We start from the raw sequence: 27,276 nt of genomic DNA, 5'->3' as shown, positions 1-27,276 counted from the left end.
GATGTGCTAACAATCCTAAGTACATTCTGATGAAATGCCTGTTTGTATCTTCTGCTCTTTTTTGTTGTTGTTGTTTTTGTTTTTTCAAGACAGAGTTTCTCTGTATAACAGCTATGCCTGTCCTGGAACTAGCTATGTAGATCAGGCTGGCCTTGAACTCACAGAGATCCACCTGCCTCTGCCTCCCAATTGCTGGGATTAAAGGTGTGCACCACCACTGCCCAGAGAGACTTCTGCATATTTTTTAACTTGACTGGTTTTGTTGTTTTTGTTCCTGCTCAGTCTGGAGGTTTTCCTGTGCTCTGGGTAGTAGTTCTTTATACGAAATGTATTTTAAGAACACCTTCTCCATGTCTGTGACTTATCTTTTTCTTTCCCTTTCTCAAATAAAGAAGTTTTAAAATTTGATGAAGTCAATTTGCCAATGCTTCTGGATGCCACTTCCAGGGCAAAGGGTGAAGATAAGAACTTTCCTTTTTTTTCCACTAAAAAAACTACAGTTTTATTTTTTTAGAAATTAACTCAAGAGCTGTTAATTTCCCAGCACTCATGAGGCAGAAGTGGGCAGAGCTTGATGAATTAGAGGCCAGCCTGGTTTACACAGTGAGCTGTAAGCCAGTCAAGGCTACACGGTAGAACCCTCTCTCCAAACTGAACAAAACAAACAAAACTAACTCAAGTCAGGGCTGGCAAGATGGCTAGCAGTAAAGACATTTAGCACTAAGCAACCCTGTTAGCCTGAGCTGAGGCCCTGGTGGAAGGAAAGAACTGATTCTTGTGAGTTATTCTCTAACATCCACATGCATACGCATGTACACAAAATAAATAAAATTCAAAACATTAACTCAACCCAAGATTTCTCCTGTTTCTCTCCTCCCACCAAATCTGATCCCTTCCTCCTTCTTCCCCATAAATGCCCAGGGACTCCAGCTCTATTCTAGACTTCTCTGTATAGGTTTACTTCTAAGTGCTCTGTTCTGTCCCATTGGCTCAAGCTTCCATCCCTCTTCCAAGACTCACAGACCTCATTATCTTGAAATTACATTGGTTAATTCCCGTTGATTGTCAAATCTGGAGCTGTGCACTTGTGATTAATCCCATCTACAGGGAGGCTGATATAGGAGGATCACTTCACCCCAGAAGTTTGAGAGCAGCCTATGCCTATGCAAATTATCAAGATTCCAGAAAATGGCTGGGGGGGGGGAGGCTAAAGACATCTGCCACGAAGACTGAGGACCTGCGTTTTTCCTTGAGACCTATGTGTTTAAAGGGGAGAAATGACGCCCACAAGGTGTCCTATGATCTCCACAATGTGTGCCACATATGTATGTGTGTGCGTGTACATACACATACACATAAATACAATATAAAGATGCTTTTTCAAAAAGACAAAGTAATCATCCTTTTCAGAAACGAACGCTCCATTCTTGTGCTTTCACGTTTTCATTCAGTTTTAGAATAACTATTCTATAGCTTGTAAAAACCTCATTTATTTCATAATCTTTCTGTGTTCCAGAAACATGTAAACACTCTTCTGCGTTTCTTCCTATTCCTTTGAAGACTTAAAAGATGCATTTGGCTGTGTGTGTGATCTGGAGTTCATGATGAGGGTGTGAGGTAGGACCAACCTGACCTCATGATTTGCAGTTATTTCTTGCTTATTTTTTGTTTGTTTGTTTTCTGAGGCAGAGTTTTACTGTGTAGTCCCAGCTATCCTGGAACTTGCTCTACAGACCAACCTGGCCTCAAACTCACAGAGCTCCACCTGCTTCTGCCTCCCAAGTGCTGGTATTAAAGGGGTGCACCAACACGCCCACCATTCTTCCAACATTGTTAAGAGAGTGTTTGGTGACTCATTGGAAACACCAAATTCATCATATACTAAATTTCCATCTATCACCCATGTGTTCTCTCTCTCTCTCTCTCTCTCTCTCTCTCTCTCTCTCTCTCTCTCTCTCTTCCTCACTCCTATCTTTTTCCTTCTCATGTTTGTTGAGACAGAGTCTAGCTCTGTATCCCAGCCTGCCTCAAACTTACTATGTAGCCTAGGCTGGCCTCACAATTGTCCTCTGATTATGGTTGCAGACCACCACACCTCTCTATGTTGTTTGACAATCTTATAACTTCATTGTGGAATATTCCTTTACACTGTGTAAATTACACTGTGATTGGTTTAATAGAGAAGCAGACTGGCCAATAGCTGGACAGGATAAGGTTGGGAGGGAGAATCAGACTAAGGACATTGGGAAGAAGAATGGCGGAGTCAGAGAAGCCAACAAGACACAAAGAAGAAACAGGAGGTACAAGATGAAAGAGAGGTAATGCCATGTGGCAGAATGTAGACTAATAGAAATAAATTAATAAGTTGTAATAGTTAGTTAGTAATAAGCCTGAGCTGTCAGCCGAGCATTTATATTATTATTAAGCCTCTTTGTGGTTATTTGGGAGCAGTTGGAGGACACAGAGATGTCCCACTTACACTTCATAGTAAGTTTTGCTAAAGTATGTTAAAATGGAGACCAGTCCTGAGCAGACAAAACCAGTTAGTTCTATAATGATCTCAGTCGTGCTTGAACTGCAGACTTATGAGAACTAACACAAGCAATATATTTCTTTGCTTCTACGTTAAAGAAAAACAGAAGTTTAAGCCCAGCCACTTGGCAATTTACAGAGGGAGACTTACCAACGGGACAAGCCAGGCAGCCATAGAGTCTGCCCTCCTCTTTGCTTTTTGTCCTTGCTCATGCTTTGAGAGTCTCTCTTGCTCCTACAGTGGAACTACAAACTTCTGGCTTGGAGCTGTCTAATTTACAAATCAGACTCTTGAAAGTTTTGGTGTGCCTTGGTTTACCTTTCTAACAGCTTTGAGGTCTGGTGGGATAAGTTCCTCTTCAGAACAGTCTTTTGCTTGCTTTCTTAGTGTGGCTCTCAGTTAATCATCTGTCAATGGGCATTAGGACTGGTGAGCTAGGGAGTGTGAGTGTTGTGTTGTAGTGTCCGGATGGACATCTGCATAATATTGCAGTTTCTCAAGATTGCCTAAGTCACCCCCTGAGGGTTTACCTTTTATGATTTTCTCAATGTCTCTCAGACATCTTTAAAGATCAGCCCTAAGTATTTTGTGAATTTTAATCATTGAAAATACTTTTTTTTTACATATATTCCTAAATTGGTCACTGATGCATAGGAGCAAAACCTTTCATACAATGTCCCTACCTCCTGGGACCACTCTGTAGGAAGTGACACTGGAGCTAAAAGAGAAGGAAACCTGGGTCCAAACACAGGTCCTCTGGATCCAAATGCCCATCACATCAAGCATCCCCTCCAAGCCAAGCAAACTTCTGGAATGTGTATGGATGGCAGATGGCAAAGCTGCAGGAGCCTTCCTGTGAACTCCTGAGTGAGGATCTGGCTGGAAGGTTCCAGAAGAGCTGTACAGTAGTCTCCGTTCCCACACTATCAGCTGTGTCTCACGGTCTGGTCTGCAGTGTCCCCAGGGTCCTTGACCTGCCTCTGAGATCAGAGCCTGCTCAGCATGGGACCAAACCTGGGTCCAGCCTGGTAAATGCTGAAATGAGGTCATTCAAAGGCTAAAGGATCATTTGCAACAGAAGGTTTCTAAAGAGGCCAGGACATAAAGGGCAAGGTGAAAGGTGAAGGTGAGGACCTGGAGGGTAGGGCTTGAGCCAGGTAGGCAGCAAACAGGTTCAGGAAGAAAGGAGGCCAGCCCTAAGGTACCCGGGTAAGTACTTCCACGGGGAGGCAGGCCAGGAGGCAGGAGATGGGTGGCCTGGCTAGTGGTTTGTGTGAGGGAGAAGGCGGGGACTTGAAATAGGCTGTGTGAGTGCCACCATGTGCCTGATCCCTGACTTCCCCGCTAGTTTCGTCGGTTATCCCATCCAGGAGTCATCATGGTACCTTCAGGATATTTCACTCTGTCCCGCTGTGTCAGGAGGCCATAAGATGCATGGTTCATATCCTGGCACCAGCATCTTTGAGAACTGTCACTGGCAACAAGGGAGCGAGGGTCCCAAGGTGGGAACCGTGAGAAGTCCACGCCTCCTCCCGCTCGAAGCACTCAGTTCTGTGTGATTTCAGAGGCTGGGACCAGGGTCTGTTCAGCATCTTAGCTTTGTGACAGTCCGTAGGCAGGGACAGTTAGAGTTTCTCGGGTTGCAGGATGCTTATTTCTGCAGATCTAGGATGTTGCAGTGGTCGGCATCCTGCTGAAAGTTGTGTTTCTCTAATTTTGTCTCCAGCTCTGATTACATAAGGAAGTCCCTGGCTCTTGTGCCCCCGGTGCAGGTCACAAGCCCGCCTAATTAAAACTGAATAAGAAACCATGAGATGGCTCAGTGGATGAGAGCAACTGCTGACAAGCTTGAGGGGCTGAGTTTCAACCCCAGGACCCACGTGGTAGAAAGAGAGAAGTGATCCTGCCAGCTGTCCTCTGACCCCCACACATGAACACACAATAAATTCAAATGGACGTGTTTTTAATGAATAAAATGTCTGAGTTCACATAACCAGTTCAGTTCCAGGGAAGTTTTAAAGATTCCTGGGTTATCTCCAGATCTGCTCGGACTCGGATTTTAGACACATTCCCTCATGACTACAAAAGGGATCCCGGAGCAGTTGGACGCTAACACACCGATGACCTTATCTAAAGCCGTCGGGAGTAACTTACATAGAGGTTTGTTTAAAAACGCTCGCTCTGGAGCGGCGAACCCTCATAAAGGGAGTGATTCAGAGACTCCAGTGTTGCACAACCCTCGCCATCATCCGTCTGCAACGCTCCTGAGCGGTGATAAAGGGCGCATCGCTTTAGCTATGTGCTGCTCTGCACTGCCGCTGCCGGTGAGAAGCAGGAATCAGGCGCGCTATTGTGTAACCACGTCCAGGACCATTCTAGTCTTGCAAAACTGAAACTCCCCACCGAGCAGCTCCTTCCCCCAGACAGCCACAGTCTGTGTGCTCTTTCTATGAACCTGGCTTCTGGAAAACAACTCCTAGAGAATGAAGTCCCGTGCTCCCTGGCGCGTCATGACTTCACTTAGTCGACTGTCCTCAAGCTTCCTCCACGCTGTGAAATAGGACAGGATTCTATTTTGCAGAGTCGAATGATATTCTTTTGTATGTGTCTACCACATTTTATGTTTGTTAGTTTTTAACCTGCTAGTTCCTTGGTGAACTTGTTGGCTGTTTCGAGGGTTTATTTAGCTTTTATACGTGGAAGTGAAACCTTCTCAAAAGCTTTCTGGGGACCTCACTTAGACCTTCACAGGCTGAGTTGACTCAAACACCCACGTGCTGGCTAAAGGCAGGCTGGGAAAGGAGCTGCTGAATTTTACTGCTGCATTTTAGCCTCTGGAGATAAAGGGGGTTCTTCTGTTGGCAATAGGTGTAAGGTGGGTCTTGCGTGGACCATGGTTTCTTGACCTTGTGGCTAAAATGTTTCAGAGTAGCCCAACCTCCAAACAGCATCCATTTGAATAGACACATTGGTTTGGTTTGGTTTTGTTTTGAGTGAGTGAGGATCTCAAAAGAGCCCTGCCGAGACTCACATCTGGCCTCAGCTTCCTGAGAGTTGAGATTACAGGTGTGAATCGGCCAGCACAGCGTTGCGTTTAGTGTTGCAGCTGCTTGTGTGATATGATGTCAAGTATAATGATTCTTCTAGGAGGTCACGGCTAGCCTGGGCACAATCGAGGCCTCTTGTTAAAATATCTTCCCAGAGGGAGGCATGAACGTCTAACCTAACTTCCCAACGACAAACCACGATTTCACCAAAATTGACTCTGGAGAACCAAGTAGTTTATTACACTTCATTGTAGAACATAGGTCAGGGGTTACTTATGGGGTGGGGGTGCTCCTTCACCGAATAAGGTGGACCTGGAAAGCTTTTGCCTAGCAAAGAGAAGGGTTTTCTCATACCCAATAGATGGAGTCCTCCTCCATCTCCCCAGGCCTATATACTCGAATCCTTCCCAGAGGTCCCATACAAGGCAGAGTTGTATACAAGTGATAGGGAGTGGCTGGATACTCGGGTGAGGATCTTGGCGTACCCTCCCCCATGATGAGGGTATGTAAATATTCAACAAACCCAGCTGGCATGATTCTTTTGTACGAAGTCACAGATGAACGCCCCGAAATGACAACTGTTTGGCCCAGAGGACAGTCACTCCCAACAGACCCTGTCTCAAAGAGTAGTTTCCTCTAAGACACATTGGGGTAGAGTCTAAAGAGATGACTCAGCCCAGTAAGTGTTCACATGGCATAAAGACCTGAGGTTATCCCCAGAGCCTATGTAAAGCAGCCTGGACTGATGGCACACAGGCCTGTAATCTCAGTACTAAAGAGAGTGACAGAAGTGGAACCCTGTAGCTCACGGCCTGACCCGTCTAGCCAATCAGTGAGCTCCTTATTCAGGGGGCGACCCTGTCTCAGAATACAAGGTGGGGAGCAAATGTACAGACATGGCCACTCAGGAAACATTGTACTGAAATAGAGCATGGTGGTAGAGCAGACGCTCGGCACACACAAGGCCCTGAGCTCTATCCCCAGCACCAATTATGAATAATAATAAAATAGTAATAATTAGAACCAGGTCTGGTAGTGCACACCTGTAATATCCACACCCAGGAAGTTTTGAATCAAAGATGTTGGGACTTTGAAGCCAACCTGGACTACATAGTAAGCTCCAGTTCAACCTGAGCTGCAGGATGAGAACTTGCCTTAAGAAAATATTTACAACTAACCTGGGCTCTTAGGGTTTCACAGAGACTGAACCAACCATCATGAAGCCAGTATGGGTCTGACCTAAACCCTCTGCCCATACTTTATGGTTGTGGCTAGGTCTTCTTGTGGGACTGCTAACAGTAGGAACAGGGACTGTCTCTGGCTCTTTTGCCTGCTTTTGGACCCTTTTACTCCCCCTGGAGTGCCTTGTCCAGCCTTAATACAAGGGAAGGTGCCTAGATTTACTGCAACTTGAAATGCCATGTTTGTTTGATATCCCTGGGAGGGAGGTCTGCTCTTTTTTGAAGGGAAAAAGGTGGGAGAAGTGGATGGTGGGGGGAGGGGCAGAATGGGAAGAGAAGAGGGAGGGGAAACCACAGTCAGGATGCAGTATATGAGAGAAGAACAAATTTTAAAAATTAAAAAATGTATTTATTGGGCCAGCAGGAGGGCTAAGTAGATAAAAGTGCTTGCTGCCAGGTTTGAGGACCTGGGTTCAATCCTCAGGCCACACATAGCAGATTGAAAGAGTCAACTCCTACAATTTTGCTCTCTCCCCACACCACACACACACCACACACACACCACACACACACACACACACACACACACACAAATGTTAGAAAAAATTTTAAGCAAATTTAAGAGTTAGGTTGTTTTTGTTTTTAAGAAACTGGCTTGAAGGGACTGGAGAGATGGCTCAGAGGTTAAGAGCACTGACTTTCCTTCCAGAGGTCCTGAGTTCAATTCCCAGCGACCACATGGTGGCTCACAACCATCTGTGATGAGGTCTGGTGCCCTCTTCTGGCATGTAGGCACACATGCAGACAGAACATTGTATACATAATAAATAAATCTTAAAAAAGAAAAAAAAGAAAAAAAAGAAACTGGCTTGAAGAAAAGAGGTAAGGGAAAGCTACATTGAAGACCATAAAAAGGGGGCAGAACTAAAGGCAGTGACCAAACGGTCTGTGTTTGGGATACAGCGTGGTGGAGTGTGAGGTTTAGGAGAGAGGAACACACAAGAAGATGCAGCCCAGTACCCAGAACACAGGGAGGGCTAGCTCTCTGACTCATGGCAATCGCTGACTTTCCCTTCAAGTGAAGGTACTCAGGTGATGGCGACACTCTCAGCTCCTTACAAAGGTCAGATAAGAAATAGATTTTCTCTAGCATGCGTATTTCCCATGCCATGTTAACTGGGACATAACTGTTTAAAAAACTATTCTGTGCTTACCTGAAACTCACTTTGGATCGGATGGTCTGTACTTTCTGCAGACTTTCCTACTGTGTGTTTTCTCTGCTATGCGAGAGACAAGGACAGAGCGTGGAGACCCTGATGTGTCACGGGGCTGCTGGCCCTCCGCCTGAAGGCTGGACAGACATGAGACAGGCAGGGGCTCCCAAAAGGCTGTGGACTCTTGCCTGGGAGCAGCCCCAACCCTGGCACCGGGTTCAGTCCCACTTATCACACAGCCTGGGCGCAGCACCAGGCCTCTCCAGTTCCTACTTCCCTACCTCCCTCCTGGCTGTGAAAGGGAGGGACCACAGCGGCCAACAGGTGTGTTGTGTGGGGAGTATCACAGATAGACAGACAGACAAGTAAAACATGGGAATTAGCTCTCTAACAGGGAAGGCTTACTTGCCAAGGACCTGGGCCAGAAAACGTGCAAGAGGTTTCTAAATTTAGGGCTATACCTGTCACTCTCCTCTTCCCTCTCCTGACTATCGTAATCCAGACCCTGGGATGGCTCTGTCCACAGAAAGGCCTGAACTATGTGTAGGTGGCTAGTTGGGTTATAGTTGACATATTCTTGGTCCTGCTCAGGGGTCTTTACAGTCTCATCTCACACACATATCCCTGCATTCATGTCACACTCACAAAACATACACACAAACTGCATACATCATACACACAAACTTCATACATCATACACACACAGATTATCGGTCGCTGGAAAGTGTGACTGACTCCTTCCATGTGCTGGCTCATGTGAGAGAGGGGACAAGCTCTTCAAACCAAGAAGCAATCAAGCAATAACCCATCTCTCTGGGCCTTGCCTTCCCTGGCATCCTGGGGTTGGTCCTGCCTGCACTATCACTGGGGAGGGTGGCATTTAAACGAAATAAGACCTATCATATCAGGAGACAATCAGTCTCCAGGGGGGAAAAAACGGGCCTTAGCAGCCACCAATGTTCGTGCCTGGAAAATGGTGGCTATGATTCACACCAAGTCAAGGAGAACAAGATCCGTGTGTCTCCTGTCTGTCCCATGGCATGGCTCAGCCCGTTACTCACATCAGAGCAGGGTGACACAGACACTGTCTAGTGCTTACTCATGCACGTGTGCCCTAAGAATCGGGCGCCTGTGTGTCCTCCTTACTGGAACCCCTCAAGGGCAGACAGCTGACCCTCCTCGGTGGCGCGGTGTAGACACATCAAGGCAGAGGTGGAGGGCTTGAGCAGCTCAGTCCAGTGTGGCTGTCAGACTCACTGCCACCCTACTGGGGGTCCTTCAGGAGCATGCCACGCTTTGGAGCAGGTGAGGGTGGTCCTTCATTTCAGGGTGATGGCTAGCAGTGAAGGAGGTTGCTCATGGCTCCCTCTCTACTTCCTATCCATCTCCAAGGGCTCTCACAAGGAGCGACCTGTCCATACCGGTTGCAGGGGGACCAGGTCTCCCACTCCACTGTCTCTTTTGATGGCCACTAGCCCCTGAGTGACTCTTCACTCTGGCATCATGGCTGTTCTCAATTGTCCTTGCTGTCAAGGTACCAAAGAACGAGGCTCCTGCCTATGTACCCCACAGAAATGACAGCTCCACTCCCATGACTAAGCCCAACACTTCTTAACCAACCAGTGTTCAAAAATGAAGTCTCTCTCTTCTCCTAGAGCTGATGCCCCGTCTGTTCCTCAGCATTACCAGGAACAAGGACGTGGACCATGTGGGAGAAAGAAAACACAACCAAAACACCGGCTGGTGCTTGGACAGTTCAGTTGGCAAAAGGCGTGGCGTACAAGGACAAGGACCCGAGTTCAATCCCTAGGCTCCTAAAAGTGCTGCGTACGGCAGTCTGTGCTTGTGATGCTCACCCTGGAGAGGAAGAGACATGAGCTCTGGGTGACTCCTGACTTGGCAGCCTGGCAGAATCAGTGAGTTCCAGACCAAGAGGGGCCACTCCTGTCTCAGAAAACAAGGTGGATGGCATTGTGAGGAACGGCAGACACTCCAGGCTGCCCTCCAGTCTCCATCGTGTATCTGTGTATACATAGCCATAGAAACAGTCCACAAGGAGGCCACCAGCCTGCCACACTTGCCTTCCTGAGCACCACATACTCTTTCCGAGTTGGGGACCAGTGTTTTGAGCTCTGCAGCTAAGGAAGTGAAAAGGGAGGGGGACAAAGTATCCCTAGAGGATGAAAGTCTTCTTGGCTTCTGATGCCTCCCCTCCCTGCATGTCATTGGTCATTCCCGTATAGCAGGTGGAAGGGGACCATGGTTCATGGAGAAACTCCTCAGAAACTGCTTCCCTCCCACAGCTCCTCCCTTCCAGCCGTAAAGTCCAGGCTCCGGGGAGGACAGAAGAGCCCTCGCTTTTGAGTATGGGGGTATACTATGTGAGGAGAGACAGGGGGAATCTGCCTGAGGCTCCCACAACGGTGGGTCACCTTCCTCTTTACTTCAGGGCTTCCTTCCTAATTAGAAGCCCAAGAGAGAGTCCCTTTCAGGCCACTCCCCAAATGCTGCAGCTGCATACGCATGGGCATAGGGGATTACACCCGGCTACCCATAGGGGATTACACCCGGCTACCCATAGGGGATTACACCCGGCTACCGGAGGACGCATCCCGGTCTCCACAGCACCGCTGGAGACCATTTGAGGAATGCAACAGCAACGACACACCAACCTTTGCCCATCGGGACAGTTTTGTGACTGACAGCCTTCTCATATCAAGAGTGGGGAAGAGGTCCAGGGAGAAAGATGCATTTGGCTAGCAGAGTCGTGGTCTCAGATGAGAATGACCCAGAGGCTGGGCGTTCCTCCAGCAGTCCTGCCCTGGGTCTGATGGGCTGCTTTTACGACAATAGTTAACTTTTTATAGATATTTCTCCTGCAGCAAGTTAAATCACATCTGCTAGGGCAGACATCCAGGTTCAGAATGGGTAAGATGGAGCTGCCAGCCCCAGGCTCTGGCGGGCAGGCTTTCCTGCCGTAAAGCTGCGTCTAATAGGAAATCCAGGCTGGCATGCAGGGCGCGGGCAGCTGGCTGTTCCCTTTATGGGCTCAGACCTAGGCAGACTCAGCTTTTTCTCCTGTGCCAAGTCTGGTCAAACCTTCTGGAAATGGTGATAGGAGAGGAGAGCCCGTTGTCAGAGCTGATCTCAAGCTACGACTCCTAGAATACAGAGAACTGTGGGGGAAGAAGGTCAAGGACACCGCCCAAGGAGGCAGGCGTGAGCCCCCTCCCAAAAAACGGTAAAAAAAAAAAACAGGGCCAGCAGGGCATTGGTGGTGCACACCTTTATTCCCAGCACTCGGAAGGCAGAGGCCAGCAGCCAGCCTGGTTTACAGAGTGAGTTCCAGGACAGCCAGGTCTTTGGGATAGAGTGGTGTGGGGCAGAGGTAGGCATGGGACTACCCACTCAATTGAACCAGCAGCATCAAGCAAGAAATGCCATGGGATGAAAAAGCAAAGGGAGAATGTAGAAGGGCTTCTACTCTGATACCTTGAGTACCAGGACAAACACCTAGGCCAGAGAACATAACCTGATGAGATACTCAAAGACCCTTACTTACTTCACCATATTCTGGGCTTTCCAAACAAAGAAGAAGCCTTCCCTGGTAAACCTTCTTGGGAAGGGGAAGGGCAGCAGAGAGATGGTATAGCTGTTCATCCATCCGCCACCACTCAGGATAGCCTTAGCTCCCTGTTCCAGGGTCCATTCACCATCCCACTCCTCCCAAAACACCCAGAAGAAAGAGCATCCACCTTCCTTGTCCTCCTCCTTGGCAACTGGTTTCCTGGTCTCAGGACATACCTTCTTTCTAGAAAAAGCTGGGTCAGGCTAAGCAACCCTGACCACCTGCAGAAAACCCAGGCTAAACGGTTATAGCTAAACACAACTTGGTCTGGTAGCATCTAGCTTTTCCTGGGGGGTGAGGAGGCAGGATGTCAAAAGACACATAAACATGATCATCAGCCCGTTTTTAAATCACCACGCGAGACAGGGAGTTGATGTCCAACTTTACAGCAGGGTCTAGAGATGAAAAGGGCAGGTCTGGGTGATGCAACACAGTCTGGGGCTGGTGAGAACTCTAAACCTCAGCTCCGGACTCTGAGATCAAGGCCTTCCCCTACCTACCATTTGGCTGACCAGAGAAGGTCTGGACTAAGAGCATCAGATAAAACCTACAGGCACGCATAAAACACATCTATAAAAACCCTGGATCTATAAACATGTGAGGGACAAACTAGTAGACCAAGAAGATAAGTATGGATTCACTAACTCTGAATACCCAAGATAGCCGGTACACAGCCAGGTGCCATGCCCCGTGCCTGCGCCTCTTCCAAGACCTCACCTCCGGGCCAGGAAAAGCTTGGCTTGAGCTAAGAGCCCTACAGTGCTTACTGCCAAAGTTCTGTGCTGGATCAGCCGTGTTGCCTTCCCATATAATGTAGCACAATTAATAAAAAACCCAGAGACAGATATTGGGGTTCAACCTGAAGACCAGAAAAGCAGAAAATATCTCCAGGACTGGAGTGGGTGCACCTCCAAGTGGAACTTCCTTCCTGGTATCAGAGACAGGAGGGGGAACACACACAACTGGTGAGTGGGGTAGAGCTAAGTGGTCTGGAGAGGGTCACTCTCGGCCAGGAGGGGAGTCCACCTGGAGAACACAGGCCTGGGGGGGCTGCAGAAGTGAGAAGCGGGCTTCATCTTGGGCAGCATGTATCGAAAAGGACATGGGCTGATGGTTCTAGGAGCCATAGGAGCAGGTAGGAGCAGTGGAGTCCCGTCTGAGCCTATCTGCCCCCTACCCTCTGAGTGTCAACTTCTCCCTCAGGTTCAGTGAGGGCCATGGAATCTCAGCCTGACAGTTTTGGCTACTTAGACGAGTCAAAGGAAATGCCAAGTGACCCTGACACACCATTGTCTGATGACAAAGGACATGACTTCCTTCATTTCTGCTTCCCCAAAATTTATGTGTCTCCCAGGTAGACATGAGCTCAACTCCAGCACTCTAGCTGCAAAGGAGTCTGGAAATGTAATCTCAGTTCCTCACTCTAGCTGCAAAGGAGTCTGACAATGTAATCAATCTCTGTCTCTCTCTCTCTCTCTCTCTCTCTCTCTCTCTCTCTCTCTCTCTGTCTCTCTCTCTCTCTCTCCTAGTAAAAGAGCAAGGCATATTGGAAGGTACTGACAGTCTGTCACACACACGTGACATTTTAAATCTACATTTTACAGATGGCCAGCGACACTGGGGTCCACAGAGAAGCACCGCTTGAGGCAGAGTTACCTTGCCTGCCAGAAATTGGCACAGCTATTAAACTGGGAGGGCGCTGAAAAATGTTTTAAAACCAGCTGTGTATAGTTACAACATGAGGGACACCTTTGCTAGATCAGTGAAGAGGACCAGCGTGTGACTATTTCCTCTATCTTTAAATTTGACAATGTAATAACTGGAAAAGGCATAATTAGATTTTATCTGCATTATTTATTTTCCCTTCTATTACTTTCTATTACTATTATTTCTATGTCTAAACAATCAATAAAACAAAAACCAAGCCATCATTTGTTGCTTGCCAACTTTTACTTAGCATAAATATTCCCATGACTGTTGCTGCTAACATGGTGTCAACAAACCCAGAAATGTGGGCAGACAAGTGATTCATGTTCTTACCTATAAGGCTCAGTGGTAGAGAATTTGTTTAGCGTGTACAAGGCCTGGGTTTGATACCCTCAGCATAGAAAAAAAATGTCAGTCTACAGACAGTTACATAAATAACTCTAATAGTAAAATGCTTGCAGAGTGGTGAATTTGAAATCCTATCTTTACCTTTGCTTTTAATGTAATTTCTTTGATAGTAGTTAAGTTGTTAATGATATGTCTATCAACTAGCACACAAAATCCCTGAGACTTCGGTAGCTTGTTCTCACCAGTGCATAGACGTCAACTCCAAACCACTACCAGTTTAGACCCAAGTCTCCAGCGACACCCAAGCCCAAGCTCTTCACACCAGCTCAAAGCTGACACAACAAAAAGGCCCACAGGCTGTAGGTAATGGAGTTGAGATTTGAAGCTATTAACAGTTTAGCCACAAAGCCAAGTACCTCATCACTATCATTTAGATAATTGTCTCTGATATTTTCCCTTGACCTGTTTACCATTGGTAGGCCTGATGCGTGTGCAAGACAGGCAAGGAAAAGAGTCCATAATGCCTTGCAGGGCTCTTCTATCCCATACCCAGGCCACTTGAAAGTCACTAAACCTCTGGCATAGCCAACCATTGTTCTCTTACTGCAGAGAGCAGACCTACCCAGGTTCACCCACAAGTCGGAGGCTGTGTGCAGACTCGAACACAGACTTCCCCAATCATCCACAGGCAAGGCATGTCCACAGTTCTGGTGATATACCCTCAGTGTACCAACAGGAATCGCTACTGCAGACAGGTAAGAACTGTCCTGTGTAGACACAGAACTTGCTTACCTGTGAGAGACAACCAGTATGTGCCACCTGCACCCACGTGCCCTGTCTTGGTTGCTGCAGGCTGGGGATGTGGCCCAGTTATTAGAGAGCTAATCTAGTATGCAAAAAGCCAGGATTCAAACTGCACCCCTGCATACAAGAGGAGGGGGGAGGGGCGCACACTTGAAATCCCTGAACTGGAGAGGTAGGAGCAGGAGGGTCAGAAGTTCAAGGCCACCTTCTGCTCCCTGGTGAATTTGAAGCCAGCTTGGGCTTCATGAGATCCTATGTCAAAAGAATGAAATGAAAGAATGGGGTTGCCGCTCACTCATTTTATAAAGTAATATTTAAATCTACTAAACTTCGGCAATTTTACACATTCAGCTCCTTAGTTGCAAGATGGCTATTTAAGTGTTCATTAGACGTATTTGATTGCTGGCAGTTGGATAGAGTTATCATATCATAACACTGAAGACCTATTTCTACCAGCATAGAAATTTCTACTGGAGGGCGCTGGGTCTAGGAGGAGGGCAGATAAACCAGAAGACCTGCAGGAACTGGGCCAGTGGCTGTCAGGCATCTCTTTTCTTCTTTCTCCCAAGACTGTCTCAAGCAGTCTTGCTTTTTTTTTCTCCCTTGATTCTTCCCAGCTGCCTGACCAGAGGTCTGTCTGCAGCTGTCCTCCACAACCCAGGGATGGAGAATAGCACTTGTGGGAACCTGCCTAGAGCTGACCAGGAGCCAACTCGTGGGAGCAGCCCAGCCTCCCACAGGCGGCCTGTAACTGTGGCCCAGTGTGGGTGGAGCTTAAGAAGCCGCCTGTCTGCTTGCACCTCCTACTAGCGCTGGCAAAGACAGCTTTGACAACAAGGACCCAAACTCAGGAAAAAAGAGTGCTGAGGTAGCCGGCCAGGATACCGGAAGTGGCTCTCCTGATTCCTTTTGGAAGTCACTGGCCCCAGGAGGGGCAGGCGCTTCGCGTCTGTATCCGGCACCTTTGATGCTCCCCAACATCCTTTCATGTCAGAGATGCCCTCTGCCAAGTACACCATGTGCTGTTTGCTCTGGGGTTTTCCTTTTATTCTTTTTTTTTTTTTAAATTCATCTCATTAAACTGATTTTGTGCAGGGCACCAGAAGGAGGCCCCCGGAAAAGGAATACAGTATAGTTTATAGGGCGGGGGCGGGGGGGGGCGCTGAAGGCAAAGCTCTTTGCTCATCCACCCACAAGCCAAGGCTGGGAGCCTCGTGGTTGAAAACCTCTTTGGATCTTTATAGGACTGGTGTATACTTCTTGTGGATAAACATAGCATCTTTCTGCTATCTTAATGGAATCCAAGTAGATGTTTGATAGAATCCCTTCAGAAGCCACATGGAATCCTCATAGAATTCAACAGGCTGTTTGTAGAAACTTAGACAACCCCCCCCCCACAGTTCACACAGGTGAGGGCGGGCACACACACACGGGGTGGGGGGGAACGCACTCACCTGTGCGTTGTTCCTTCCAGTGGAAAGGAAAATCACCTTGAAACTGACCTACTTTTCTTGGAGAAAATTTAATATTGGGGCTAGATGGCCCAAGGACAAGTTTTTGCGGCATAACAGGGCAGAGCTCTCTTAGGAAAAAAATGCTTTAAATTATTTATTTATTTTTGTGTTGTGCATTTGTGTGTGGTGTATACCATGGTGTACTCCTGGAATCCAGAAATAACTTGCAAGCGTTGGTTCCTCCTTTCACAATGTGAGTCCCAGGGACTGAACTCATGTCACTAGGCTTGGTGACAGATACCTTTTTTTTAAAAAATATTTATTTACTTATTATGTATACAATATTCTGTCTGTGTGTATGTCTGCAGGCCAGAAGAGGGCACCAGATCTCATTCCAGATGGTTGTGAGCCACCATGTGGTTGCCGGGAATTGAACTCAGGACCTTTGGAAGAGCAGGCAATGCCCTTAACCACTGAGCCATCTCTCCGGCCCCCGGTGACAGATACCTTTACAGAGTGTGCCGTCTCACTGTCCCAAGAACTCGCTCTTAAGTCATACTGGTCAACAAACCTGGTCCCTTGGGAAAAGGTGGATAATTTGAAATAAGGGTCCCAGCACATTTGAGAGGTGTCGGCCCTAAATCTGTCCGTACCATCATTAACAGTCGGGGTGGGCACAACGTTCTGCAACATGTGAACCTTTAAACCGGGAGTGGGAGGGTGTTTTATTATTGTCTAGTCTAGTCCCTAGGTCTGTAGCTGGCATGGAGGAGGTCTTCAATAGCTATTTGTTTAATGAATGAAGATATCCTCACAGGAATGGATTCTAAAGGCCAGAAGAGGGAAGGGACAATCAGGAGTTTATATAAGGATAGACCAAGTTCTGGGTATTTCTGTAGAGGGGCCCAAGCAAGCAAAGATCTCCATGTTGGGTAGATAGACTGAACTGCCTGCTACTGTGGGAAGAGGCTAATGATGGGGTCTGCCAGCACCCAGGCAAGGTTTGTCTAGAAGACGAACTAGAGGGAGGTGACCAGCTGCAGTAGTACCAGTGTGCAGCCTGTCCTGGTCATGTGGCCTGCGACCGCAATGAGGTCCTTGCAGGGTGCGGAAGCATTTCCCGGCTATCTGTGCATCTCGTCTTAAGCAGTCAGGCTACTGTCATCCTCCAGAGCTATGCCCTGCCCTGGATGCGCTTCATAAATGTGAGATGAAGGTCATCCGGGAACCTGGTTGCTGAAAAAATTCTGCCTCTTCCAGAGGGCCTTAGTGGGAGTGCTATAGTCTTAAACAAACCGCTCTCTGAGGATCCCCTTGTGTCTCACCGTGTGGGATGCTGCCCAGATTTCCACCGTGCCTGCACTCCTTTAAGACTGCACAAACCTCAGCATTTGGGGGAAGAGCATCATTTCAGTCCCCCCAGAACAAAGTAAGCACCTAGTGTCCTTGAGTAATGGCATCTCTGGATGCCAGTACATCAGGTAAAGGCAGAAGCACATGGAGCCATGGCAATGACCCGAAGAGGCAGACGAGTTATGAGTTTGTATTTAGTTGAGATTCAGAGCAGGGAAATAACCTTTCAGTTGTGTGTGTGTCAAGGCAATGTTTAGGGAAACACTTGCCTCAAGTGTGGGTGGGTCTTGGGTTGTTTCTTCTTCCTCTTCTTCTTCTTTTGGGCAATCCCCTTTCCTTCTTGCTCTTCAGGTATCCTATTAAATAACAGGTCTACTTCATCCTTAAGAATAGCCAGCATTACTTACTGGATGTTTTATATTAAATTAAATATTAAATATATAATTGCTTTTAATTTTCAAGCTATGATAGCAGTATACTTGAGTTTGAAAAGTTTTTTTTCCCACCTTTCAGTGGTAGATACTTCAACAGATATAGATGAGTTGTCTGATCTTTGCTTCCAAATAATAGGGAGTGGGTGGGAGGGGACACGAAGTGAAATTGGAGCAGGCACTTGATGAGGTTTGCTGCTGACTAAGTGGAAATCCACCACACTGTTCTCTGTGTTTTATATTTGCTTAAATGTTTCTAATACAAAAATCATCCAAGCCAGGCATGGTGGCACACACCTTTAATTCCAGCTCTCGGGAGGCAGAGGCAGGCAGAGCTCTGTGAGCTAAAGGGCAGCGTAACAATTTCCAGAGTAGCTACATAATTAAACCCTGTCTCTAAATAAATATGGTCCCTCTGTTCCAGTGGGGTTACAACAGTAGAGATTTTGTGTCCTGGGGATAGTTGCCAAGGTGTGGAAATCTTTTTGGCTGTTTGATCTTGGGAATGAAGCTACGAAAAACATAGAGGCTTAGGCCAGCCTCACAGCAGAGGACTCTCGGCCAGCAGTGCTGAAGTGAGGATGTTTCTGCTAGTGGCATTATCCGTGAATGAACCCGAGGATGATCTCACATGTGAGTTAAGCGCTCCAAGGGTGATTATTCAACAAACTCACACTCCAGAGGTGAGCAGAAGAGCCTCAAACAGTTTCAAATCTACTCCCCAAATCCACTGGCCAGTATAAAACATTTCAGACAATTTATCATCATGTGACATTTAAGAAGTGGATGGAAAGATGGCGGCAACTATGTTTACGCTTGGAAAAGAGTAGAATCTGGAAAGTCTGGCTGCCTGACATTCAGGAGTCCAGTTGGTTTTAAGTGTTTCTCTTGGGCATCCTTGTACCCCATCCCCAGCTAGAGGGTTGGCTGGTCCTGTTGACTATACAGAACCCTGTCTTAGGGACCAAACTCACACAGAAGTCCTTGTTGACATGTCTAGGAACAGAAGACAGAGAGGAGATTAAAGTGACAGACTTGTGCACACTTGTCAGTCAAAGGACCTGTGGCAGAATCTGGACAACAGTTGGCTTTCATTGTAACACGCCTGAGGATCGAGAAGCCTCGGCTTCTCCTTGATCCTTGCAAATGGGGCTGTTTGCCTAAGAACACCACGACTGTTGAAAGGCCAAGTTCGCTGAGATCGGGAAGATACTGGGGGCTAGTGGGCATGTTTGTGTGCAATTGAAGATGAGATTAGAACCTTCCTCTTCCTTCAGGATCTGCTTATTTTTCTCCTACCTCCCAGGTACATCCATTATGTGTTGTTAAACAACCACATGGGCTGGCAGGTAATGCAGGCGATGGGTATGTGAGATACAGTAGAGGAGGCAGGCGCTGTCTCACTTCCTCGGGACTGTTCCAGCACCTTCTACATGCCTTCCTGGCACAGCATCATGTATCACACACACTTCCTGATGCCGTACTTGGGTCTCCATGGCTTCAATCATGGCCACGAATGGTCACTTTGGGCCCAAGGACTGTAAAATACATTGGGCATGTAAGGGATCTCGAGGTTTGTCACTCACCATGACAATCAAGACCGGTACATCAATTTCTTTAATCCACATCCGGCCTCTTTTTGCATCCTTAATCTCCTTCCCTAAGCTGGGTTTCCTGATCACGGGCCATAGGAACCGGAGGATGATCAGTGAATGGATAGAGTGGCCATGAGGCCTCATGGAAAGCCTTATTTTCAGGCACCAACAGTTCGACAGTGTGTAAATCTCAGAGTATAGTCTGAGATTACGTACAGAGGGAGGGAGGACGAGAGCACGCTGAGATCTGGGGTTGCGGAAGGGACATACCACAGGAGGAATGTCAACATACCATGGAGCTGGAGATCCATGAAGAGGTCTCAGAAGCTCTTGTTGGAATGACCTCAAGTAACTTCCCTGTTCTGGAGAAGCATTGTCGCCCAGCACACACATACATACATACATACATACATACATACATACATACATACATGCACCTCCCTGTAAACGCATGCACATATACATGTACATATTCAAGGACCACAGAGAAAAGTCTGAGGTTCAGAAGCTTCCCCTTCAATTGTGTGCTAGTTCCAAAGGACAGGGGACACAAAAATCCCATAGGCCCAAGGACAAGCCATCTGGCTCCCAAGACTGTCCATTAAGGCACACATCTGAATTAGACCAAGGAACGTCTGGATGGCTATACCATTTCCTGGGAAACATTGCTCCACAGATCCGGCTTGCAGGACATGTCTCTGGTACCATCCCAGCCAGGGGATGTCCCTGGTACCATCCCCCAACAGTGGTCTCTGCTTCTACCCCAGCTAGTAACAGCATCGTGGAGGAGCGTGAGATGAGAGAAAATATCCCAGGTCCCCGTAATCTCTAGATAAGTGCCCCTCACCCTACCTAACTATGACAGATGAAGAAATGTGGCAAATATTGTGACTCTCGGCTGCAGTGGCACTGGGCCTGAGCCAAGCCTGTGCCAGCTCTTCCTGTCTCCTCATGAGCAGGGGCATGGGGTTCTTCGGGCCCAGGGGAGTGAACGAGGCATTTCTGGTCTCTTGTCTTTCTCACAGAGTCAGTGCAGAACCCCTCGCCCCCACCCCCACGTGGGCTCAGAGAGTGCCAGCGAACGTGGGCAGAATTTAATTGCCAGACAAGTTCAGATTTGCAACTTTGATCCGTAAACCTGGCGGGGCTGGGCGATAGTGAGAGCATGAGCCGAGTGCAGAGGAGCGTGGGGTGAAAATTCACCTTCCTCGTCGCTTAGACTGTGTGACCTTGGGCAGGTGCTTCACACGCACGCCTCCCCCACACCCTGGAATCTGAGCATTTTCATCTGAGGGAACTTGTGAGAACTATTCCAGTTCACAAGAGGGCACTGAAGGGTGCTTAGACAATGCATTACAATCAGGCCAGCCCACACCTGGTGACCACTCTCCTCCCTTTGGAGACCCAGCTAGGCCCAGCGATGAGGGTTTTAGACTTGGTTCAAGACACTAGGTTTTCAAGTTATTGGCACAGTAATCACCTTATAAGTGTTCCGGCCCTCACAGTCCTGAAAGGAAACCATGACCACTATTGTGAAACCTGACAAAGGTCACCTAGTAGATGGTGGCACTGGGGTTTGGGGCAAGGCCTTTGGGCACTGCTGTCTGTCCTAGCTATGCCACTAAATTGCACTGAGTTCACTCCAAGGGAGGAAATGCAAGAAGTGTGTTCTTGCCTTCCCTCAGAACTGTTTACCTAAGATCTACCTAGGAAATAAGAGGAGTTCTCAGCCCCACTGCAGAGTGTTCTCTGTGGGGTCCAGAGGAACAGCCCAGCTCAGGCCTGCTGAGTGAGAAAGCTTTGCTGAGACCTGGCAGAGGCAACCCTGCCCCATCATGTCTTTCTCTGCACCCTGCTTGCCTGCCAGGGTGCCTGAACAATGATTAACCAGCAGCGGGCAGGCTGGTGCAGGCTGGGGCGGAACAGCGGGTGAGCTCACCCCTTACACAATGACTGCCACACCCGCCTGCCCGGCTCCAGGGACTCCATAGAGCAGGGCCAGAGTCACTCCCAGGAGGGATAAAGGACGGTCAGGCTAGGTGTGATAGCTAGTGTTTGCTAGGTCAGTTCCCCTCGGTAGCCTCTAGGCCTGTGGCGCTCGCTATGTTTTCAACTCAGCTGGAGATGTCCCACAAACAGTGTCACCTGACCCCTTTCCAACTGTCTCAGTTATAAAGCCCCAGCCAAGACTGCATAGGAACAGGTAGGAGCTGCCGGGTCCCACTTACCCTTATTCAGGACATCGGCGGGTGGAAAGCCGGAGAAAACCCTCTTCTTCTTCTCCTGGCTCCCCCTGAGCCTTGCCCATGGTTTCACCTCTGGTCTGGTCACGGGGAAGCACAAGTGTGTGCATGTCCCAGGCATGTGCACCCCACACCCAGTGCCCGGGGCCCCCTCCCTGGGAGCACTCCAGTTCCCGAGGGGGCCGCATGGAGATGGTGAACTCAGAGCTCCTGTGTGCCAAGACTGAATGTGGACTTCTGCCATCTCCACACCTGCCCACTCCACACCTGCCCACTCCACCTCCCTGAAGGCTGGACCTCTTGTTTGTTGAATGGAGTACTAAAGTCCTTTGTCCTAAATGAACTGTACCATTTCCAGGCTTCACAGCATCAGAGGCTGGGAAGTCTGGAAAGGGTTGGTGCAGGGACGGGGCTGTAAAAAACAGCTGTCAGTGAAGGTAGGAGAGTTGGGGGTGTTATGATGGGGCTGTGGATTTCTTCCCAAGCCACCCCCCTTCCTCAATAAAGAGTAAAAGCTGGTCTGATAGAGGGGCTTAGCTGATATAAAGGGTCTTTCAGGCTTTCTGGACAAGGGTCTTCAATGGTTTCTCCACAATCAGGGGAGTAAGAAGGAAAGAAAGAAAGAAAGAAAGAAAGAAAGAAAGAAAGAAAGAAAGAAAGAAAGAAAGAAAGAAAGAAAGAAAGAAAGAAAGAAAAAAGGAAGCCTATTCTAAAAAATTCTGACATGTTTTTGTCTCAGATTTACCAACCCAGCCTTGGCGGCCCCAAGCTCTATAACATACTTAGAACACTGCTTCTTGTTTCTTCTCCTGAAACCCAGACTTGAAAGCCCTGGGTCTTGTGGCCACCCTGGAGCCCTCTCCCCAAAGGATACCCTTGTTCCCCACTTTTGCCTCCTGCAGTCCCTTCCTTCTCCATTGAGAACCCCCGGGGCTGTGACCTGGGATGGAGGGAGCTGAACAGGCCTCTCCTGAGTATGCTAGTGGAGAGTCAGAAGTGAGAACAGACTGGAGAGGCCTGGGTCAGTGCCAAGGTCTTAGATGGCAACCTAATTCTAAGCCTAGGTGTGTTTATTCTATTTATTGGTTGGCTTGTTTGTTTTCTATTCTTTCGTTGCCTTCACAGGAAGTCTATGAAGCAGATCACTTCATGACCAGCAGAGGGTTTTTGTTTGTTTTGTTTTGTTTTTGACACAGAGTTTCTCTGTAGTTTTGGAACCCGTCCTGGAACTCACTTTGTAGCTCAGGCTAGCCTCAAACTCACAGAGATCCACCTGTCTCTGTGTCCCTAGTGTTGGGATTAAAGGCGTGAGCCACCACTACCAGGCTATAACCGGCACTCTAGAGATGAGAGATTCAGGAGCCCTTGCCTGAGACACACAATGAACATGTAACAGGCTACCTTCTGATGCTGCCAGGTGGACCACTTGCACAGGCAAAGTAGGGAGCAGGTATTTCCTAGCCAGCTGTCTGAGCTGCACGCGTGTTGGGAGTCTGTCACTCAAGGACGGAAACCATATGATCAGCTCATTGCATATAGAGAGGACTTTTGACAATGTACAATATCCCTTTGTGATGAGAACTTCAGGAAATGGAAGGAATATACCTCAGTGCACAAAGGCAATACATGACAGACCTATAGCCACCAATGCGCTGCATATGGAAAGTCCCAAAGCATTTTCCCTAAAATAAGGAACCACACAAGAGGGCCTGCTGCTTCCCTCCTATTCAATATAGTGCTCAAAGTCTTAGCTAGAGCAAGGAAACAAGAAAAACACATGTAATCGATACAATGGGAAAAGCAGGGAGGTAAGGTATCCCTATTTGCATATATTTACATATCCCTATCTGTGAGAGATCCTGCAGACTCTAACCAGAAAGTCTTTGAAATGATGCTGCCATGTCAGACAGAGTAGTAGGAATGGGGAGGGACCACACAGAGAAGAGAGCAGCATGACATCCAGGTGGGAAGATGTCAGTGATCCGCTCTGTTCTCCCCGGTGAGACGTCACACTGAGAATGACCGGAGAGCCATTGGGACTCTGTCCTCTGAGAGAAAGGCAGAGGATCACTGGACCCTCACCTGAGACTCCAGTCATTCACGCCTGCCTGCCCCACCCCAGCTCCATATATGGCCCCAATTAGACATCATTTTAAGAGGATGCCCGACTCTGTAGGAGGCAGAAAGTTGAGAAACAGTAGGGACTGCAATGATGAAACTTTGAGGTCATCCGTATTGGAGGGTGGTACTTTTGGGGACCACAGCTGTTTGGGGGGTCACCCACATGCCTATAACACCTCACCCATGGTCTTGTAAGTTAGCGATCAACTCATTTGTTCACGTGCTCGAGTCATTTCTTGGGTCTATCCTTAGAGCCCTACACAGGGTGAGCAGAGGTTCACAGCTCTCCAGGAAAAGGGATACAAGAAGAGGGGTCCCTTTCAGATGCAAGAAGACTCTTAGATGCATGGGCTTGCTTAGGAGTGGCAGGGCATGTTGGGACCTCCAGGAGAGGTGTAGGAGAATTCTAACTCTGGAGAGGCTATGAGCTACATAAAGCCAGAGCAGCCAGGCAGTAAACTTGGGTGGAGGGTTCCCACCAGCCTGCAAAGCCCTTCCACTTGGGAGTTTTAAGTCTTCCTGTGAGGGACCCATGCTAAAATGCTAAGTAAGAGGTAGGGGTCAAACCCAGGCTTTCCCACAGGGTGGGTCTGAGTGCTGAGACAAAAACACTTCACGGCCAGAGGGTTAAATCCTGAGGCCTTCCCAGATCTTTCTTTATAGGTCTCATAATTGCACTGCCTGCTCATGACACTGTCCTTCCGAAAACAAACACTCAACCGGCTATTTCTCAACTGAGTCACTATTCTCTTCGCCTTTTCTCAGGAAATCAAACAACTCCACGCTGCTCCTTCGTTGCTCTGCCCACAGCCATGCATCACCCTCTCTTGGAACCCACTTCCAAGGCCCTCTGCTCTTTCTCAACACGTAACACCACACTGTGGTCCAACTCAGGAGTGGCCTTGGTGGCTATCTCACATTCCCTGCCTTTAAGGGGGGGTGGTGATTTGAACAGTGTGTCTCTCTCTTGCACCAAGAGGATTACCACATCTCTTGAGAGAGTGACTGGCCTTCAGCCCTCAGCCTGCCTCTTCTGGGCAAGGCCTGATTCAGCCTTCAGCTTCACAGGCAGACAGTGAAAGCCTTGGAGGACTCAGGCTGACCCACTGCCTTTAACAAGACCGGGAAGGGTGAACTTTATCCCCAGTAGGGCAAAACAAAAGAGCGAAGCCAAGAGAAAGTCCCTAGACCTGTCAAGGTCACAGGTAATACCAGGGCCTTGGAAAGCTCAGAGAGGAAGCTGGAGAGATGGCTCAGTAATTATAAAAACTTGGACTTGCTGCTCTTGAAAAGGACGCAGGATCAGTTCTCAGCACCTACATGGCAGCTGACAATTGCCAATACTTTTTTTTTTTTTTTTGGTTTTTCGAGACAGGGTTTCTCTGTAGCTTTGGTGACTGTCCCGGAACTAGCTCTTGTAGACCAGGCTGGCCTCGAACTCCCAGAGATCCGCCTACCTCTGCCTCCCGAGTGCTGGGATTAAAGACATGCACCACCATCACCCAGCTCCAATGACTCTTGTTCCAGGAGATCCAATGCCTTCTTCTGGCCTCTGTGGGCACACAGACAAACATACAGACAAAATTCTCATACACACAAAATTAGAATAAATTAATGTTTAAAACCCCCAGGAAGGCCTTTCTTCTTAGAGAGCATCCTGGATCTAGCCTCAGATCAAGGCTTCTCCTTGGCATACCTCTCAATGCAGAGCTTGGGTGTGTTTGTTAGCAAGGATGGCGACCCTCCTTTTCGTCTGGAAGATGGGACTAAATGATGCTATACAAGAAGGCAGAGGACCTTTATTTCTGCTACTGCCTTTTCCTCAAGACTCCAGCCAGGATATACATGTAAGGCCTTTCCATGTGAAATTCCCCATTACCATAGGTGTGGGGCAATGACCTTCATTATCAGCACGCACAGGGCTCCGACTACACCAGAACAGACAGGGTAGTATTCAATCGAAGTTGAGCAAAGTTCACACAAGGTATGGACAACCCAGCAGACAGGATGGTGTTGACTGGCAGCTTCAAGAACGCATGAGGCTCACTGCTGGGGAGGCAAGTTCGGGAGTCGGATCTGAACCCACACCTATGTGCTACAGCATCATTTATACAGGAAAATGGTGGTAAAGGCCCAGAGGAGCCATCTGAGACCCCAGTCAACCCTGTGCAGGAGGCTTGAGCAGCTCCAGAGAATCCCTTTTGTGTTTCTGTTTTCCCACTGCCCTGAGGGAGCATGGGTGCAGAAGCCGTCTCTGGGACAACCCACTTCCTGTTGGGATTCCCCAGGAACATCCCTCAGGTCACCAGGCAGCTTCACACAGCAGCCCTTCAAAGAGGCCTGGAAAATCGGAGCACTGTATCCAAGGGTCCAGGGTGGAGCAGCTCTACTCAGGCAAATCTGACTTAGGGTCATCCTACCCACGTCCGGGACACTTTCAGGAAGGAGGTCAGGGGGTCATCTGAACAGGAAGTTCTCAGGTCACATCAAATGTTCCACATCACAATCCCTTCATTGAACCTATTTCCAGGAAGTCCTCGGCCTCACTGGTAGGGTGGGGGAGGGGCCTTTTGGTGTCACTGTCACAGGTCAGAGCCGGTTAGCAGTTCTGCTATTAAGTGCATGTGGTAAAAGCCCCGGCTATAGGCACTGGCCACTCACAGCAGCTCCCAGCAGTCCCATGACAGCTCAGCACAGGGAAGACAGTCATGTTACCATTACCCGGGCCTCTAGGGACAACCCAAGGGGGGTGCAACAGACAGCCCGCCCAGGTGGGCGTGAAAGCCAGATATTATACTCCTGCTGTTGAGGAATGAAGCTATGGCAGGGTCCTGCCAGCGTCTCTCTGTGTATCTTTGCTTTGCCCTGGGGGTTTCTAATGGCTGAGTCACCAGGCAGCTACCTCGACCTGGGGACTCACCAGGCAGACAGACCCTTTGCGTCACATACGTAGACCTCCTCAGTGTACTTTTACCTCCTGTGACCACTGTCAAACTCCCTGACCCTCCCAGTCAGGCTCTTGTGTGACCAAGCTTTTCCTAGGGAGACGTGACACACATCTGTTCAGCCCAGATGGAAATCTCACGCCAGACAGAAGTACTGAGAGCAACCAAGTCCAACTTGATGAACCACGAGTTTTCTTGGGGTCACTTACAGGAATATGGGTGAGGGGTGACTTACAGGAGCAGCAGTGACTCAAAAGACAGCTGCATCACCCAAGTCCATCCCGGCATGGGTGACAGCTCACAAAGCTGGGAACCTGGAGCAGACTGCACAGCCTGCAGGCGGCTCAACAGGATGGAGTGGACTTCCCAGGTGCCTCAAGTTGATCTAAACCTCTTCCAGGCTGGTGGCCCTCTGAGAGTACTAACCTAAGCTTGGTTCTGCGCTTCTGAGAGGGACGCTCAGCTAATAAAAGTAACAGTAAAGTTTACTCTGGAGGGTGGGGCCTAGTGAACCTGGTAGGTTTCGGGTACTTCCTGAAGATCTTTTGAGTTGTATGCCTTCTTGAATTGTTCAGGGAGCTTCCCTGGAGGAAACTGTTGAACAGCTCAGGCCCGAGGAAAACCTGAAGACTATGAAGGTCACAGCAGAGGACTATCAGGGTGGGGGAAGGA

This window comes from Alexandromys fortis, unplaced genomic scaffold, assembly GCF_014885135.2.
Source record: "Alexandromys fortis isolate MF-2015 unplaced genomic scaffold, M_Fortis_MF-2015_v1.1 scaffold_30, whole genome shotgun sequence".
Taxonomy (NCBI): Eukaryota; Metazoa; Chordata; class Mammalia; order Rodentia; family Cricetidae; genus Alexandromys; species Alexandromys fortis.
Note: the sequence above shows the minus strand (reverse complement) of the source record.